Source organism: Oncorhynchus kisutch, unplaced genomic scaffold (assembly GCF_002021735.2).
Source record: "Oncorhynchus kisutch isolate 150728-3 unplaced genomic scaffold, Okis_V2 scaffold788, whole genome shotgun sequence".
In the NCBI taxonomy this organism is placed as follows: Eukaryota; Metazoa; Chordata; class Actinopteri; order Salmoniformes; family Salmonidae; genus Oncorhynchus; species Oncorhynchus kisutch.
In genome coordinates, this window is record NW_022262733.1 from 137,090 (window position 1) to 158,476 (window position 21,387).

Consider the following 21,387-nt stretch of genomic DNA (forward strand, 5'->3'; position numbering starts at 1 on the left):
AAACATGCATCCTGTTTGTAACACGGCACTAAAACATGCATCCTGTTTGTAACACGGCACTAAAACATGCATCCTGTTTGTAACACGGCACTAAAACATGCATCCTGTTTGTAACACGGCACTAAAACATGCATCCTGTTTGTAACACGGCACTAAAACATGCATCCTGTTTGTAACACGGCACTAAAACATGCATCCTGTTTGTAACACAGGCACTAAAACATGCATCCTGTTTGTAACACGGCACTAAAACATGCATCCTGTTTGTAACACGGCACTAAAACATGCATCCTGTTTGTAACACGGCACTAAAGTAATACTGGAACAAATGTGGCAAAGCAATTCACATTTTGTGCTGAATACAAAGTGTTATGTTTCGGGCAAATCCAGTACAACAGCACCCGATGTCACACGAAGGCCAAAAACAATCATCAAGGACAACATCCACCCGAGTCACTGCCTGTTCACCCCACTATCATCCAGAAGGCGAGGTCAGTACAGGTGCATCAAAGCTGGGACCGAGAGACTGAAAAACAGCTTCTATCTCAAGGCCATCAGACTGTTATACAGCCACCACTAACACAGAGAGGGGCTGCTGCCTACATACAGACTTGAAATCACTGGCCACATTAATACATGGAACACTAGTCACATTTATAATGCATTACTCATCTCATATGTATATACTGTATTCTATACTATTCTACTGTATCTTAGTCTATGTATTACTCATCTCATATGTATATACTGTATTCTATACTATTCTACTGTATCTTAGTCTATGTATTACTCATCTCATATGTAAATACTGTATTCTATACTATTCTACTGTATCTTAGTCTATTTATTACTCATCTCATATGTATATACTGTATTCTATACTATTCTACTGTATCTTAGTCTATGTATTACTCATCTCATATGTATATACTGTATTCTATACTATTCTACTGTATCTTAGTCTATGCATTACTCATCTCATATGTATATACTGTATTCTATACTATTCTACTGTATCTTAGTCTATACATTACTCATCTCATATGTATATACTGTATTCTATACTATTCTACTGTATCTTAGTCTATGCATTACTCATCTCATATGTAGATACTGTATTCTATACTATTCTACTGTATCTTAGTCTATACATTACTCATCTCATATGTAGATACTGTATTCTATACTATTCTACTGTATCTTAGTCTATGTATTACTCATCTCATATGTAAATACTGTATTCTATACTATTCTACTGTATCTTAGTCTATGTATTACTCATCTCATATGTAGATACTGTATTCTATACTATTCTACTGTATCTTAGTCTATGTATTACTCATCTCATATGTAGATACTGTATTCTATACTATTCTACTGTATCTTAGTCTATGTATTACTCATCTCATATGTATATACTGTATTCTATACTATTCTACTGTATCTTAGTCTATGCATTACTCATCTCATATGTAGATACTGTATTCTATACTATTCTACTGTATCTTAGTCTATGTATTACTCATCTCATATGTATATACTGTATTCTATACTATTCTACTGTATCTTAGTCTATGTATTACTCATCTCATATGTATATACTGTATTCTATACTATTCTACTGTATCTTAGTCTATGTATTACTCATCTCATATGTAGATACTGTATTCTATACTATTCTACTGTATCTTAGTCTATACATTACTCATCTCATATGTAGATACTGTATTCTATACTATTCTACTGTATCTTAGTCTATACATTACTCATCTCATATGTAGATACTGTATTCTATACTATTCTACTGTATCTTAGTCTATGTATTACTCATCTCATATGTAAATACTGTATTCTATACTATTCTACTGTATCTTAGTCTATGCATTACTCATCTCATATGTAGATACTGTATTCTATACTATTCTACTGTATCTTAGTCTATGTATTACTCATCTCATATGTAGATACTGTATTCTATACTATTCTACTGTATCTTAGTCTATGCATTACTTATCTAATATGTATCTACTGTATTCTATACTATTCTACTGTATCTTAGTCTATGTATTACTCATCTCATATGTATATACTGTATTCTATACTATTCTACTGTATCTTAGTCTATGTATTACTCATCTCATATGTAGATACTGTATTCTATACTATTCTACTGTATCTTAGTCTATGTATTACTCATCTCATATGTATATACTGTATTCTATACTACTGTATCTTAGTCTATGTATTACTCATCTCATATGTAGATACTGTATTCTATACTATTCTACTGTATCTTAGTCTATGTATTACTCATCTCATATGTAGATACTGTATTCTATACTATTCTACTGTATCTTAGTCTATGTATTACTCATCTCATATGTAGATACTGTATTCTATACTATTCTACTGTATCTTAGTCTATGTATTACTCATCTCATATGTAAATACTGTATTCTATACTATTCTACTGTATCTTAGTCTATACATTACTCATCTCATATGTATATACTGTATTCTATACTATTCTACTGTATCTTAGTCTATACATTACTCATCTCATATGTATATACTGTATTCTATACTATTCTACTGTATCTTAGTCTATGTATTACTCATCTCATATGTATATACTGTATTCTATACTATTCTACTGTATCTTAGTCTATGCATTACTCATCTCATATGTAGATACTGTATTCTATACTATTCTACTGTATCTTAGTCTATGTATTACTCATCTCATATGTATATACTGTATTCTATACTATTCTACTGTATCTTAGTCTATGTATTACTCATCTCATATGTAGATACTGTATTCTATACTATTCTACTGTATCTTAGTCTATGCATTACTCATCTCATATGTATATACTGTATTCTATACTATTCTACTGTATCTTAGTCTATGTATTACTCATCTCATATGTATATACTGTATTCTATACTATTCTACTGTATCTTAGTCTATGTATTACTCATCTCATATGTATATACTGTATTCTATACTATTCTACTGTATCTTAGTCTATGTATTACTCATCTCATATGTATATACTGTATTCTATACTATTCTACTGTATCTTAGTCTATGTATTACTCATCTCATATGTATATACTGTATTCTATACTATTCTACTGTATCTTAGTCTATGTATTACTCATCTCATATGTAGATACTGTATTCTATACTATTCTACTGTATCTTAGTCTATGTATTACTCATCTCATATGTAGATACTGTATTCTATACTATTCTACTGTATCTTAGTCTATGCATTACTCATCTCATATGTATATACTGTATTCTATACTATTCTACTGTACCTTAGTCTATGTATTACTCATCTCATATGTATATACTGCATTCTATACTATTCTACTGTATCTTAGTCTATGTATTACTCATCTCATATGTATATACTGTATTCTATACTATTCTACTGTATCTTAGTCTATGTATTACTCATCTCATATGTAGATACTGTATTCTATACTATTCTACTGTATCTTAGTCTATGCATTACTCATCTCATATGTATATACTGTATTCTATACTATTCTACTGTATCTTAGTCTATGCATTACTCATCTCATATGTAGATACTGTATTCTATACTATTCTACTGTATCTTAGTCTATGTATTACTCATCTCATATGTATATACTGTATTCTATACTATTCTACTGTATCTTAGTCTATGCATTACTCATCTCATATGTATATACTGTATTCTATACTATTCTACTGTATCTTAGTCTATGTATTACTCATCTCATATGTAGATACTGTATTCTATACTATTCTACTGTATCTTAGTCTATGTATTACTCATCTCATATGTATATACTGTATTCTATACTACTGTATCTTAGTCTATGTATTACTCATCTCATATGTATATACTGTATTCTATACTATTCTACTGTATCTTAGTCTATGCATTACTCATCTCATATGTAGATACTGTATTCTATACTATTCTACTGTATCTTAGTCTATGCATTACTCATCTCATATGTAGATACTGTATTCTATACTATACTACTGTATCTTAGTCTATGTATTACTCATCTCATATGTATATACTGTATTCTATACTATTCTACTGTATCTTAGTCTATGTATTACTCATCTCATATGTAGATACTGTATTCTATACTATTCTACTGTATCTTAGTCTATGTATTACTCATCTCATATGTATATACTGTATTCTATACTATTCTACTGTATCTTAGTCTATGTATTACTCATCTCATATGTAGATACTGTATTCTATACTATTCTACTGTATCTTAGTCTATGTATTACTCATCTCATATGTAGATACTGTATTCTATACTATTCTACTGTATCTTAGTCTATGTATTACTCATCTCATATGTAGATACTGTATTCTATACTATTCTACTGTATCTTAGTCTATGTATTACTCATCTCATATGTATATACTGTATTCTATACTATTCTACTGTATCTTAGTCTATGCATTACTCATCTCATATGTATATACTGTATTCTATACTATTCTACTGTATCTTAGTCTATGCATTACTCATCTCATATGTAGATACTGTATTCTATACTATTCTACTGTATCTTAGTCTATGTATTACTCATCTCATATGTATATACTGTATTCTATACTATTCTACTGTATCTTAGTCTATGCATTACTCATCTCATATGTATATACTGTATTCTATACTATTCTACTGTATCTTAGTCTATGTATTACTCATCTCATATGTAGATACTGTATTCTATACTATTCTACTGTATCTTAGTCTATGTATTACTCATCTCATATGTATATACTGTATTCTATACTATTCTACTGTATCTTAGTCTATGTATTACTCATCTCATATGTATATACTGTATTCTATACTATTCTACTGTATCTTAGTCTATGCATTACTCATCTCATATGTAGATACTGTATTCTATACTATTCTACTGTATCTTAGTCTATGTATTACTCATCTCATATGTATATACTGTATTCTATACTATTCTACTGTATCTTAGTCTATGCATTACTCATCTCATATGTAGATACTGTATTCTATACTATTCTACTGTATCTTAGTCTATGCATTACTCATCTCATATGTAGATACTGTATTCTATACTATTCTACTGTATCTTAGTCTATGTATTACTCATCTCATATGTATATACTGTATTCTATACTATTCTACTGTATCTTAGTCTATGTATTACTCATCTCATATGTAGATACTGTATTCTATACTATTCTACTGTATCTTAGTCTATGTATTACTCATCTCATATGTAGATACTGTATTCTATACTATTCTACTGTATCTTAGTCTATGCATTACTCATCTCATATGTATATACTGTATTCTATACTATTCTACTGTATCTTAGTCTATGCATTACTCATCTCATATGTAGATACTGTATTCTATACTATTCTACTGTATCTTAGTCTATGTATTACTCATCTCATATGTATATACTGTATTCTATACTATTCTACTGTATCTTAGTCTATGCATTACTCATCTCATATGTATATACTGTATTCTATACTATTCTACTGTATCTTAGTCTATGTATTACTCATCTCATATGTAGATACTGTATTCTATACTATTCTACTGTATCTTAGTCTATGTATTACTCATCTCATATGTATATACTGTATTCTATACTACTGTATCTTAGTCTATGTATTACTCATCTCATATGTATATACTGTATTCTATACTATTCTACTGTATCTTAGTCTATGCATTACTCATCTCATATGTAGATACTGTATTCTATACTATTCTACTGTATCTTAGTCTATGCATTACTCATCTCATATGTAGATACTGTATTCTATACTATACTACTGTATCTTAGTCTATGTATTACTCATCTCATATGTATATACTGTATTCTATACTATTCTACTGTATCTTAGTCTATGTATTACTCATCTCATATGTAGATACTGTATTCTATACTATTTCTACTGTATCTTAGTCTATGTATTACTCATCTCATATGTATATACTGTATTCTATACTATTCTACTGTATCTTAGTCTATGTATTACTCATCTCATATGTAGATACTGTATTCTATACTATTCTACTGTATCTTAGTCTATACATTACTCATCTCATATGTATATACTGTATTCTATACTATTCTACTGTATCTTAGTCTATACATTACTCATCTCATATGTATATACTGTATTCTATACTATTCTACTGTATCTTAGTCTATGTATTACTCATCTCATATGTATATACTGTATTCTATACTATTCTACTGTATTTAGTCTATGCATTACTCATCTCATATGTAGATACTGTATTCTATACTATTCTACTGTATCTTAGTCTATGTATTACTCATCTCATATGTATATACTGTATTCTATACTATTCTACTGTATCTTAGTCTATGTATTACTCATCTCATATGTAGATACTGTATTCTATACTATTCTACTGTATCTTAGTCTATGCATTACTCATCTCATATGTATATACTGTATTCTATACTATTCTACTGTATCTTAGTCTATGTATTACTCATCTCATATGTATATACTGTATTCTATACTATTCTACTGTATCTTAGTCTATGTATTACTCATCTCATATGTATATACTGTATTCTATACTATTCTACTGTATCTTAGTCTATGTATTACTCATCTCATATGTATATACTGTATTCTATACTATTCTACTGTATCTTAGTCTATGTATTACTCATCTCATATGTATATACTGTATTCTATACTATTCTACTGTATCTTAGTCTATGTATTACTCATCTCATATGTAGATACTGTATTCTATACTATTCTACTGTATCTTAGTCTATGTATTACTCATCTCATATGTAGATACTGTATTCTATACTATTCTACTGTATCTTAGTCTATGCATTACTCATCTCATATGTATATACTGTATTCTATACTATTCTACTGTACCTTAGTCTATGTATTACTCATCTCATATGTATATACTGCATTCTATACTATTCTACTGTATCTTAGTCTATGTATTACTCATCTCATATGTATATACTGTATTCTATACTATTCTACTGTATCTTAGTCTATGTATTACTCATCTCATATGTAGATACTGTATTCTATACTATTCTACTGTATCTTAGTCTATGCATTACTCATCTCATATGTATATACTGTATTCTATACTATTCTACTGTATCTTAGTCTATGCATTACTCATCTCATATGTAGATACTGTATTCTATACTATTCTACTGTATCTTAGTCTATGTATTACTCATCTCATATGTATATACTGTATTCTATACTATTCTACTGTATCTTAGTCTATGCATTACTCATCTCATATGTATATACTGTATTCTATACTATTCTACTGTATCTTAGTCTATGTATTACTCATCTCATATGTAGATACTGTATTCTATACTATTTCTACTGTATCTTAGTCTATGTATTACTCATCTCATATGTATATACTGTATTCTATACTACTGTATCTTAGTCTATGTATTACTCATCTCATATGTATATACTGTATTCTATACTATTCTACTGTATCTTAGTCTATGCATTACTCATCTCATATGTAGATACTGTATTCTATACTATTCTACTGTATCTTAGTCTATGCATTACTCATCTCATATGTAGATACTGTATTCTATACTATACTACTGTATCTTAGTCTATGTATTACTCATCTCATATGTATATACTGTATTCTATACTATTCTACTGTATCTTAGTCTATGTATTACTCATCTCATATGTAGATACTGTATTCTATACTATTCTACTGTATCTTAGTCTATGTATTACTCATCTCATATGTATATACTGTATTCTATACTATTCTACTGTATCTTAGTCTATGTATTACTCATCTCATATGTAGATACTGTATTCTATACTATTCTACTGTATCTTAGTCTATGTATTACTCATCTCATATGTAGATACTGTATTCTATACTATTCTACTGTATCTTAGTCTATGTATTACTCATCTCATATGTAGATACTGTATTCTATACTATTCTACTGTATCTTAGTCTATGTATTACTCATCTCATATGTATATACTGTATTCTATACTATTCTACTGTATCTTAGTCTATGCATTACTCATCTCATATGTATATACTGTATTCTATACTATTCTACTGTATCTTAGTCTATGCATTACTCATCTCATATGTAGATACTGTATTCTATACTATTCTACTGTATCTTAGTCTATGTATTACTCATCTCATATGTATATACTGTATTCTATACTATTCTACTGTATCTTAGTCTATGCATTACTCATCTCATATGTATATACTGTATTCTATACTATTCTACTGTATCTTAGTCTATGTATTACTCATCTCATATGTAGATACTGTATTCTATACTATTCTACTGTATCTTAGTCTATGTATTACTCATCTCATATGTATATACTGTATTCTATACTATTCTACTGTATCTTAGTCTATGTATTACTCATCTCATATGTATATACTGTATTCTATACTATTCTACTGTATCTTAGTCTATGCATTACTCATCTCATATGTAGATACTGTATTCTATACTATTCTACTGTATCTTAGTCTATGTATTACTCATCTCATATGTATATACTGTATTCTATACTATTCTACTGTATCTTAGTCTATGCATTACTCATCTCATATGTAGATACTGTATTCTATACTATTCTACTGTATCTTAGTCTATGCATTACTCATCTCATATGTAGATACTGTATTCTATACTATTCTACTGTATCTTAGTCTATGTATTACTCATCTCATATGTATATACTGTATTCTATACTATTCTACTGTATCTTAGTCTATGTATTACTCATCTCATATGTAGATACTGTATTCTATACTATTCTACTGTATCTAGTCTATGTATTACTCATCTCATATGTAGATACTGTATTCTATACTATTCTACTGTATCTTAGTCTATGCATTACTCATCTCATATGTATATACTGTATTCTATACTATTCTACTGTATCTTAGTCTATGCATTACTCATCTCATATGTAGATACTGTATTCTATACTATTCTACTGTATCTTAGTCTATGTATTACTCATCTCATATGTATATACTGTATTCTATACTATTCTACTGTATCTTAGTCTATGCATTACTCATCTCATATGTATATACTGTATTCTATACTATTCTACTGTATCTTAGTCTATGTATTACTCATCTCATATGTAGATACTGTATTCTATACTATTCTACTGTATCTTAGTCTATGTATTACTCATCTCATATGTATATACTGTATTCTATACTACTGTATCTTAGTCTATGTATTACTCATCTCATATGTATATACTGTATTCTATACTATTCTACTGTATCTTAGTCTATGCATTACTCATCTCATATGTTAGATACTGTATTCTATACTATTCTACTGTATCTTAGTCTATGCTTACTCATCTCATATGTAGATACTGTATTCTATACTATACTACTGTATCTTAGTCTATGTATTACTCATCTCATATGTATATACTGTATTCTATACTATTCTACTGTATCTTAGTCTATGTATTACTCATCTCATATGTAGATACTGTATTCTATACTATTCTACTGTATCTTAGTCTATGTATTACTCATCTCATATGTATATACTGTATTCTATACTATTCTACTGTATCTTAGTCTATGTATTACTCATCTCATATGTAGATACTGTATTCTATACTATTCTACTGTATCTTAGTCTATGTATTACTCATCTCATATGTAGATACTGTATTCTATACTATTCTACTGTATCTTAGTCTATGCATTACTCATCTCATATGTAGATACTGTATTCTATACTATTCTACTGTATCTTAGTCTATGCATTACTCATCTCATATGTAGATACTGTATTCTATACTATACTACTGTATCTTAGTCTATGTATTACTCATCTCATATGTATATACTGTATTCTATACTATTTCTACTGTATCTTAGTCTATGTATTACTCATCTCATATGTAGATACTGTATTCTATACTATTCTACTGTATCTTAGTCTATGTATTACTCATCTCATATGTATATACGTATTCTATACTATTCTACTGTATCTTAGTCTATGTATTACTCATCTCATATGTAGATACTGTATTCTATACTATTCTACTGTATCTTAGTCTATGTATTACTCATCTCATATGTAGATACTGTATTCTATACTATTCTACTGTATCTTAGTCTATGTATTACTCATCTCATATGTATATACTGTATTCTATACTATTCTACTGTATCTTAGTCTATGTATTACTCATCTCATATGTATATACTGTATTCTATACTATTCTACTGTATCTTAGTCTATGTATTACTCATCATCATATGTATATACTGTATTCTATACTATTCTACTGTATCTTAAGTCTATGTATTACTCATCTCATATGTAGATACTGTATTCTATACTATTCTACTGTATCTTAGTCTATGCATTACTCATCTCATATGTATATACTGTATTCTATACTATTCTACTGTACCTTAGTCTATGTATTACTCATCTCATATGTATATACTGTATTCTATACTATTCTACTGTATCTTAGTCTATGTATTACTCATCTCATATGTATATACTGTATTCTATACTATTCTACTGTATCTTAGTCTATGTATTACTCATCTCATATGTATATACTGTATTCTATACTATTCTACTGTATCTTAGTCTATGCATTACTCATCTCATATGTAGATACTGTATTCTATACTATTCTACTGTATCTTAGTCTATGTATTACTCATCTCATATGTATATACTGTATTCTATACTATTCTACTGTATCTTAGTCTATGCATTACTCATCTCATATGTAGATACTGTATTCTATACTATTCTACTGTATCTTAGTCTATGCATTACTCATCTCATATGTAATACTGTATTCTATACTATTCTACTGTATCTTAGTCTATGTATTACTCATCTCATATGTATATACTGTATTCTATACTATTCTACTGTATCTTAGTCTATGTATTACTCATCTCATATGTAGATACTGTATTCTATACTATTCTACTGTATCTTAGTCTATGCATTACTCATCTCATATGTAGATACTGTATTCTATACTATACTACTGTATCTTAGTCTATGTATTACTCATCTCATATGTATATACTGTATTCTATACTATTCTACTGTATCTTAGTCTATGTATTACTCATCTCATATGTAGATACTGTATTCTATACTATTCTAACTGTATCTTAGTCTATGTATTACTCATCTCATATGTATATACTGTATTCTATACTATTCTACTGTATCTTAGTCTATGTATTACTCATCTCATATGTATATACTGTATTCTATACTATTCTACTGTATCTTAGTCTATGTATTACTCATCTCATATGTATATACTGTATTCTATACTATTCTACTGTATCTTAGTCTATGTATTACTCATCTCATATGTATATACTGTATTCTATACTATTCTACTGTATCTTAGTCTATGTATTACTCATCTCATATGTATATACTGTATTCTATACTATTCTACTGTATCTTAGTCTATGCATTACTCATCTCATATGTATATACTGTATTCTATACTATTCTACTGTATCTTAGTCTATGCATTACTCATCTCATATGTAGATACTGTATTCTATACTATTCTACTGTATCTTAGTCTATGTATTACTCATCTCATATGTATATACTGTATTCTATACTATTCTACTGTATCTTAGTCTATGCATTACTCATCTCATATGTATATACTGTATTCTATACTATTCTACTGTATCTTAGTCTATGTATTACTCATCTCATATGTATATACTGTATTCTATACTATTCTACTGTATCTTAGTCTATGTATTACTCATCTCATATGTATATACTGTATTCTATACTATTCTACTGTATCTTAGTCTATGTATTACTCATCTCATATGTATATACTGTATTCTATACTATTCTACTGTATCTTAGTCTATGCATTACTCATCTCATATGTATATACTGTATTCTATACTATTCTACTGTATCTTAGTCTATGTATTACTCATCTCATATGTATATACTGTATTCTATACTATTCTACTGTATCTTAGTCTATGCATTACTCATCTCATATGTATATACTGTATTCTATACTATTCTACTGTATCTTAGTCTATGCATTACTCATCTCATATGTAGATACTGTATTCTATACTATTCTACTGTATCTTAGTCTATGTATTACTCATCTCATATGTATATACTGTATTCTATACTATTCTACTGTATCTTAGTCTATGTATTACTCATCTCATATGTAGATACTGTATTCTATACTATTCTACTGTATCTTAGTCTATGTATTACTCATCTCATATGTATATACTGTATTCTATACTATTCTACTGTATCTTAGTCTATGCATTACTCATCTCATATGTATATACTGTATTCTATACTATTCTACTGTATCTTAGTCTATGCATTACTCATCTCATATGTATATACTGTATTCTATACTATTCTACTGTATCTTAGTCTATGTATTACTCATCTCATATGTATATACTGTATTCTATACTATTCTACTGTATCTTAGTCTATGCATTACTCATCTCATATGTATATACTGTATTCTATACTATTCTACTGTATCTTAGTCTATGTATTACTCATCTCATATGTAGATACTGTATTCTATACTATTCTACTGTATCTTAGTCTATGTATTACTCATCTCATATGTATATACTGTATTCTATACTACTGTATCTTAGTCTATGTATTACTCATCTCATATGTATATACTGTATTCTATACTATTCTACTGTATCTTAGTCTATGCATTACTCATCTCATATGTATATATTCTGTATTCTATCTACTATTCTACTGTATCTTAGTCTATGCATTACTCATCTCATATGTATATACTGTATTCTATACTATACTACTGTATCTTAGTCTATGTATTACTCATCTCATATGTATATACTGTATTCTCTACTATATCTACTGTATCTTAGTCTATGTATTACTCATCTCATATGTATATACTGTATTCTATACTATTCTACTGTATCTTAGTCTATGTATTACTCATCTCATATGTATATACTGTATTCTATACTATTCTACTGTATCTTAGTCTATGTATTACTCATCTCATATGTATATACTGTATTCTATACTATTCTACTGTATCTTAGTCTATGTATTACTCATCTCATATGTATATACTGTATTCTATACTATTCTACTGTATCTTAGTCTATGCATTACTCATCTCATATGTATATACTGTATTCTATACTATTCTACTGTATCTTAGTCTATGCATTACTCATCTCATATGTATATACTGTATTCTATACTATTCTACTGTATCTTAGTCTATGTATTACTCATCTCATATGTATATACTGTATTCTATACTATTCTACTGTATCTTAGTCTATGTATTACTCATCTCATATGTATATACTGTATTCTATACTATTCTACTGTATCTTAGTCTATGTATTACTCATCTCATATGTATATACTGTATTCTATACTATTCTACTGTATCTTAGTCTATGTATTACTCATCTCATATGTATATACTGTATTATACTATTCTACTGTATCTTAGTCTATGTATTACTCATCTCATATGTATATACTGTATTCTATACTATTCTACTGTATCTTAGTCTATGCATTACTCATCTCATATGTATATACTGTATTCTATACTACTACTGTATCTTAGTCTATGTATTACTCATCTCATATGTATATACTGTATTCTATACTATTCTACTGTATCTTAGTCTATGTATTACTCATCTCATATGTATATACTGTATTCTATACTATTCTACTGTATCTTAGTCTATGTATTACTCATCTCATATGTATATACTGTATCTATACTATTCTACTGTATCTTAGTCTATGTATTACTCATCTCATATGTATATACTGTATTCTATACTATTCTACTGTATCTTAGTCTATGTATTACTCATCTCATATGTATATACTGTATTCTATACTATTCTACTGTATCTTAGTCTATGTATTACTCATCTCATATGTATATACTGTATTCTATACTATCTACTGTATCTTAGTCTATGTATTACTCATCTCATATGTATATACTGTATTCTATACTATTCTACTGTATCTTAGTCTATGTATTACTCATCTCATATGTAGATACTGTATTCTATACTATTCTACTGTATCTTAGTCTATGTATTACTCATCTCATATGTATATACTGTATTCTATACTATTCTACTGTATCTTAGTCTATGTATTACTCATCTCATATGTATATACTGTATTCTATACTATTCTACTGTATCTTAGTCTATGTATTACTCATCTCATATGTAGATACTGTATTCTATACTATTCTACTGTATCTTAGTCTATGTATTACTCATCTCATATGTAATACTGTATTCTATACTATTCTACTGTATCTTAGTCTATGCATTACTCATCTCATATGTATATACTGTATTCTATATCTATTCTACTGTATCTTAGTCTATGCATTACTCATCTCATATGTATATACTGTATTCTATACTATTCTACTGTATCTTAGTCTATGTATTACTCATCTCATATGTATATACTGTATTCTATACTATTCTACTGTATCTTAGTCTATGCATTACTCATCTCATATGTATATACTGTATTCTATACTATTCTACTGTATCTTAGTCTATGTATTACTCATCTCATATGTATATACTGTATTCTATACTATTCTACTGTATCTTAGTCTATGTATTACTCATCTCATATGTATATACTACTGTATTCTATACTACTGTATCTTAGTCTATGTATTACTCATCTCATATGTATATACTGTATTCTATACTATTCTACTGTATCTTAGTCTATGCATTACTCATCTCATATGTATACTGTATTCTATACTATTCTACTGTATCTTAGTCTATGCATTACTCATCTCATATGTATATACTGTATTCTATACTATTCTACTGTATCTTAGTCTATGTATTACTCATCTCATATGTATATACTGTATTCTATACTATTCTACTGTATCTTAGTCTATGTATTACTCATCTCATATGTATATACTGTATTCTATACTATTCTACTGTATCTTAGTCTATGTATTACTCATCTCATATGTATATACTGTATTCTATACTATTCTACTGTATCTTAGTCTATGTATTACTCATCTCATATGTATATACTGTATTCTATACTATTCTACTGTATCTTAGTCTATGTATTACTCATCTCATATGTATATACTGTATTCTACTACTATTCTACTGTATCTTAGTCTATGTATTACTCATCTCATATGTAGATACTGTATTCTATACTATTCTACTGTATCTTAGTCTATGTATTACTCATCTCATATGTATATACTGTATTCTATACTATTCTACTGTATCTTAGTCTATGCATTACTCATCTCATATGTATATACTGTATTCTATCTATCTACTGTATCTTAGTCTATGCATTACTCATCTCATATGTATATACTGTATTCTATACTATTCTACTGTATCTTAGTCTATGTATTACTCATCTCATATGTATATACTGTATTCTATACTATTCTACTGTATCTTAGTCTATGCATTACTCATCTCATATGTATATACTGTATTCTATACTATTCTACTGTATCTTAGTCTATGTATTACTCATCTCATATGTAGATACTGTATTCTATACTATTCTACTGTATCTTAGTCTATGTATTACTCATCTCATATGTATATACTGTATTCTATACTATTCTACTGTATCTTAGTCTATGTATTACTCATCTCATATGTATATACTGTATTCTATACTATTCTACTGTATCTTAGTCTATGCATTACTCATCTCATATGTATATACTGTATTCTATACTATTCTACTGTATCTTAGTCTATGTATTACTCATCTCATATGTATATACTGTATTCTATACTATTCTACTGTATCTTAGTCTATGCATTACTCATCTCATATGTAGATACTGTATTCTATACTATTCTACTGTATCTTAGTCTATGCATTACTCATCTCATATGTATATACTGTATTCTATACTATTCTACTGTATCTTAGTCTATGTATTACTCATCTCATATGTATATACTGTATTCTATACTATTCTACTGTATCTTAGTCTATGTATTACTCATCTCATATGTATATACTGTATTCTATACTATTCTACTGTATCTTAGTCTATGTATTACTCATCTCATATGTAATACTGTATTCTATACTATTCTACTGTATCTTAGTCTATGCATTACTCATCTCATATGTATATACTGTATTCTATACTATTCTACTGTATCTTAGTCTATGCATTACTCATCTCATATGTAGATACTGTATTCTATACTATTCTACTGTATCTTAAGTCTATGTATTACTCATCTCATATGTATATACTGTATTCTATACTATTCTACTGTATCTAGTCTATGCATTACTCATCTCATATGTATATACTGTATTCTATACTATTCTACTGTATCTTAGTCTATGTATTACTCATCTCATATGTAGATACTGTATTCTATACTATTCTACTGTATCTTAGTCTATGTATTTACTCATCTCATATGTATATACTGTATTCTATACTACTGTATCTTAGTCTATGTATACTCATCTCATATGTATATACTGTATTCTATACTATTCTACTGTATCTTAGTCTATCATTAACTCATCTCATATGTAGATACTGTATCTCTACTATTCTACTGTATCTTAGTCTATGCATTACTCATCTCATATGTAGATACTGTATTTCTATACTATACTACTGTATCTTAGTCTATGTATTACTCATCTCATATGTATATACTGTATTCTATACTATTCTACTGTATCTTAGTCTATGTATTACTCATCTCATATGTAGATACTGTATTCTATACATTCTACTGTATCTTAGTCTATGTATTACTCATCTCATATGTATATACTGTATTCTATACTATTCTACTGTATCTTAGTCTATGTCATTACTCATCTCATATGTAGATACTGTATTCTACTATTCTACTGTATCTTATCTATGTCTTACTCATCTCATATGTAGATACTGTATTCTATACTATTCTACTGTATCTTAGTCTATGTATTACTCCATCTCATATGTAGATACTGTATTCTATACTATTCTACTGTATCTTAGTCTATGTATTACTCATCTCATATGTATATACTGTATTCTATACTATTCTACTGTATCTTAGTCTATGCATTACTCATCTCATATGTATATACTGTATCTATACTATTCTACTGTATCTTAGTCTATGTATTACTCATCTCATATGTAGATACTGTATTCTATACTATTCTACTGTATCTTAGTCTATGTATTACTCATCTCATATGTATATACTGTATTCTATACTACTGTATCTTAGTCTATGTATTACTCATCTCATATGTATATACTGTATTCTATACTATTCTACTGTATCTTAGTCTATGCATTACTCATCTCATATGTATACTGTATTCTATACTATTCTACTGTATCTTAGTCTATGCATTACTCATCTCATATGTATATACTGTATTCTATACTATACTACTGTATCTTAGTCTATGTATTACTCATCTCATATGTATATACTGTATCTATACTATTCTACTGTATCTTAGTCTATGTATTACTCATCTCATATGTATATACTGTATTCTATACTATTCTACTGTATCTTAGTCTATGTATTACTCATCTCATATGTATATACTGTATTCTATACTATTCTACTGTATCTTAGTCTATGTATTACTCATCTCATATGTATATACTGTATTCATACTATTCTACTGTATCTTAGTCTATGTATTACTCAATCTCATATGTATATACTGTATTCGTATACTATTCTACTGTATCTTAGTCTATGTATTACTCATCTCATATGTATATACTGTATTCTATACTATTCTACTGTATCTTAGTCTATGTATTATCATCATCATATGTATATACTGTATTCATACTATTCTACTGTATCTTAGTCCATGTATTATCATCTCATATGTATATACTGTATTCTATACTATTCTACTGTATCTTAGTCTAGTATTACTCATCCTATATGTAGATACTGTATTCTATACTATTCTACTGTATCTTAGTCTATGCATTACTCATCTCATATGTATATACTGTATTCTATACTATTCTACTGTACCTTAGTCTATGTATTACTCATCTCATATGTATATACTGTCTTCTATACTATTTACTAATTCTACGTATCTTAGTCTATGTATTACTCATCTCATATGTATATACTGTATCTATTACTATTTACTGTATCTTAGTCTATGTATTACTCATCTCATATGTATATACTGTATTCTATACTATTCTACTGTATCTTAGTCTATGCATTACTCATCTCATATGTAGATACTGTATTCTATACTTTCTACTGTATCTAGTCTATGTATTACCATCTCATATGTAGATACTGTATTCTATACTATTCTACTGTATCTTAGTCTATGCATTACTCATCTCATATGTATATACTGTATTCTATACTATTCTACTGTATCTTAGTCTATGCATTACTCATCTCATATGTATATACTGTATTCTATACTATCTACTGTATCTTAGTCTATGTATTACTCATCTCATATGTATATACTGTATTCTATACTATTCTACTGTATCTTAGTCTATGTATTACTCATCTCATATGTATATACTGTATTCTATATATTCTACTGTATCTTAGTCTATGTATTACTCATCTCATATGTATATACTGTATTCTATACTATTCTACTGTATCTTAGTCTATGCTTACTCATCTCATATGTATATACTGTGTATTTACTATACTATTCTACTGTATCTTAGTCTATGCATTACTCATCTCATATGTATATACTGTATTCTATACTACTACTGTATCTTAGTCTATGTATTACTCATCTCATATGTATATACTGTATTCTATACTATTCTACTGTATCTTAGTCTATGCATTACTCATCTCATATGTATATACTGTATTCTATACTATTCTACTGTATCTTAGTCTATGTATTACTCATCTCATATGTATATACTGTATTCTATACTCTACTGTATCTTAGTCTATGTATTACTCATCTCATATGTATATACTGTATTCTATACTACTGTATCTTAGTCTATGTATTACTCATCTCATATGTATATACTGTATATACTATTCTACTGTATCTTTAGTCTATGCATTACTCATCTCATATGTATATACTGTATTCATCTATCTACTGTATCTTAGTCTATGCATTACTCATCTCATATGTATATACTGTATTCTATTATACTGTACTGTATCTTTCATGTATTACTCATCTCATATGTATATACTGTATTCTATACTATTCTACTGTATCTTAGTCTATGTATTACTCATCTCATATGTATATACTGTATTCTATACTCTACTGTATCTTAGTCTATGTATTACTCATCTCATATGTATATTACTGTATTCTATACTATTCTACTTGTATCTTAGTCTATGTATTACTCATCTCATATTATATACTGTATTCTATCTACTGTATCTTAGTCTATGTATTACTCATCTCATATGTATATACTGTATTCTATACTATTCTACTGTATCTTAGTCTATGTATTACTCATCTCATATGTATACTGTATTCTATCTATCTACTGTATCTTAGTCTATGCATTACTCATCTCATATGTATATACTGTATTCTATACTATCTACTGTATCTTAGTCTATGCATTACTCATCTCATATGTATATACTGTATTCTATTCTACTGTATCTTAGTCTATGTATTACTCATCTCATATGTATATACTGTATCTATTCTACTACTGTATCTAGTCTATGCATTACTCATCTCATATGTATATACTGTATTCTTTCTACTGTATCTTAGTCTATGCATTACTCATCTCATATGTAATACTGTATTCTATACTATTCTACTTTCTACTGTATCTTAGTCTATACATTACTCATCTCATATGTTATACTGTATCTATGCTATTCTACTGTATCTTAGTCTATGCATTACTCATCTCATATGTATATACTGTATTCTATACTATTCTACTGTATCTTAGTCTATACATTACTCATCTCATATGTATATACTGTATTCTATCTATTCTACTGTATCTTAGTCTATGTATTACTCATCTCATATGTAGATACTGTATTCTATCTATTCTACTGTATCTTAGTCTATGTATTACTCATCTCATATGTATATACTGTATTCTATCTATTCTACTGTATCTTAGTCTAGACATTACTCATCTCATATGTAGATACTGTATTCTATTCTACTGTATCTTAGTCTATGTATTACTCATCTCATATTTATATACTGTATTCTATTCTACTGTATCTTAGTCTATGCATTACTCATCTCATATGTATATACTGTATTCTATTCTACTGTATCTTAGTCTATGCATTACTCATCTCATATGTATATACTGTATTCTATACTATTCTACTGTATCTTAGTCTATACATTACTCATCTCATATGTATATATCTGTATCTATACTATTCTACTGTATCTTAGTCTATGCATTACTCATCTCATATGTATATACTGTATTCTATACTATTCTACTGTATCTTAGTCTATACATTACTCCTCTCATATGTATATACTGTATTCTATACTATTCTACTGTATCTTAGTTTATGTATTACTCATCTCATATGTATATACTGTATTCTTACTATTCTAACTGTATCTTAGTCTATGTATTACTCATCTCATATCATATGTATATCTGTATTCTATATTGACTTTGTTTACTGTAAATCTTAGTCTATGCATTACTCATCTCATTATATACTGTTATTCTATATATTCTACTGTATCTTAGTCTATGCATTACTCATCTCATATGTAATCTACTGTATTCTATACTATTCTAATCTACTGTATCTTAGTCTATGCATTACTCATCTCATATGTATGATACTGTATTCTATTATTCTACTGTATCTTAGTCTATGTATTACTCATCTCATATGTATATACTGTATTCTATACTATTCTACTGTATCTAGTCTATGTATTACTCATCTCATATGTAGATACTGTATTCTATACTATTCTACTGTATCTTAGTCTATTTATTACTCATCTCATATGTATATACTGTATTCTATACTATTCTACTGTATCTTAGTCTATGCATTACTCATCTCATATGTATATTACTGTATTCTATACTTATACTACTTTCTCTTAGTCTATGCATTACTCACTCATATGTA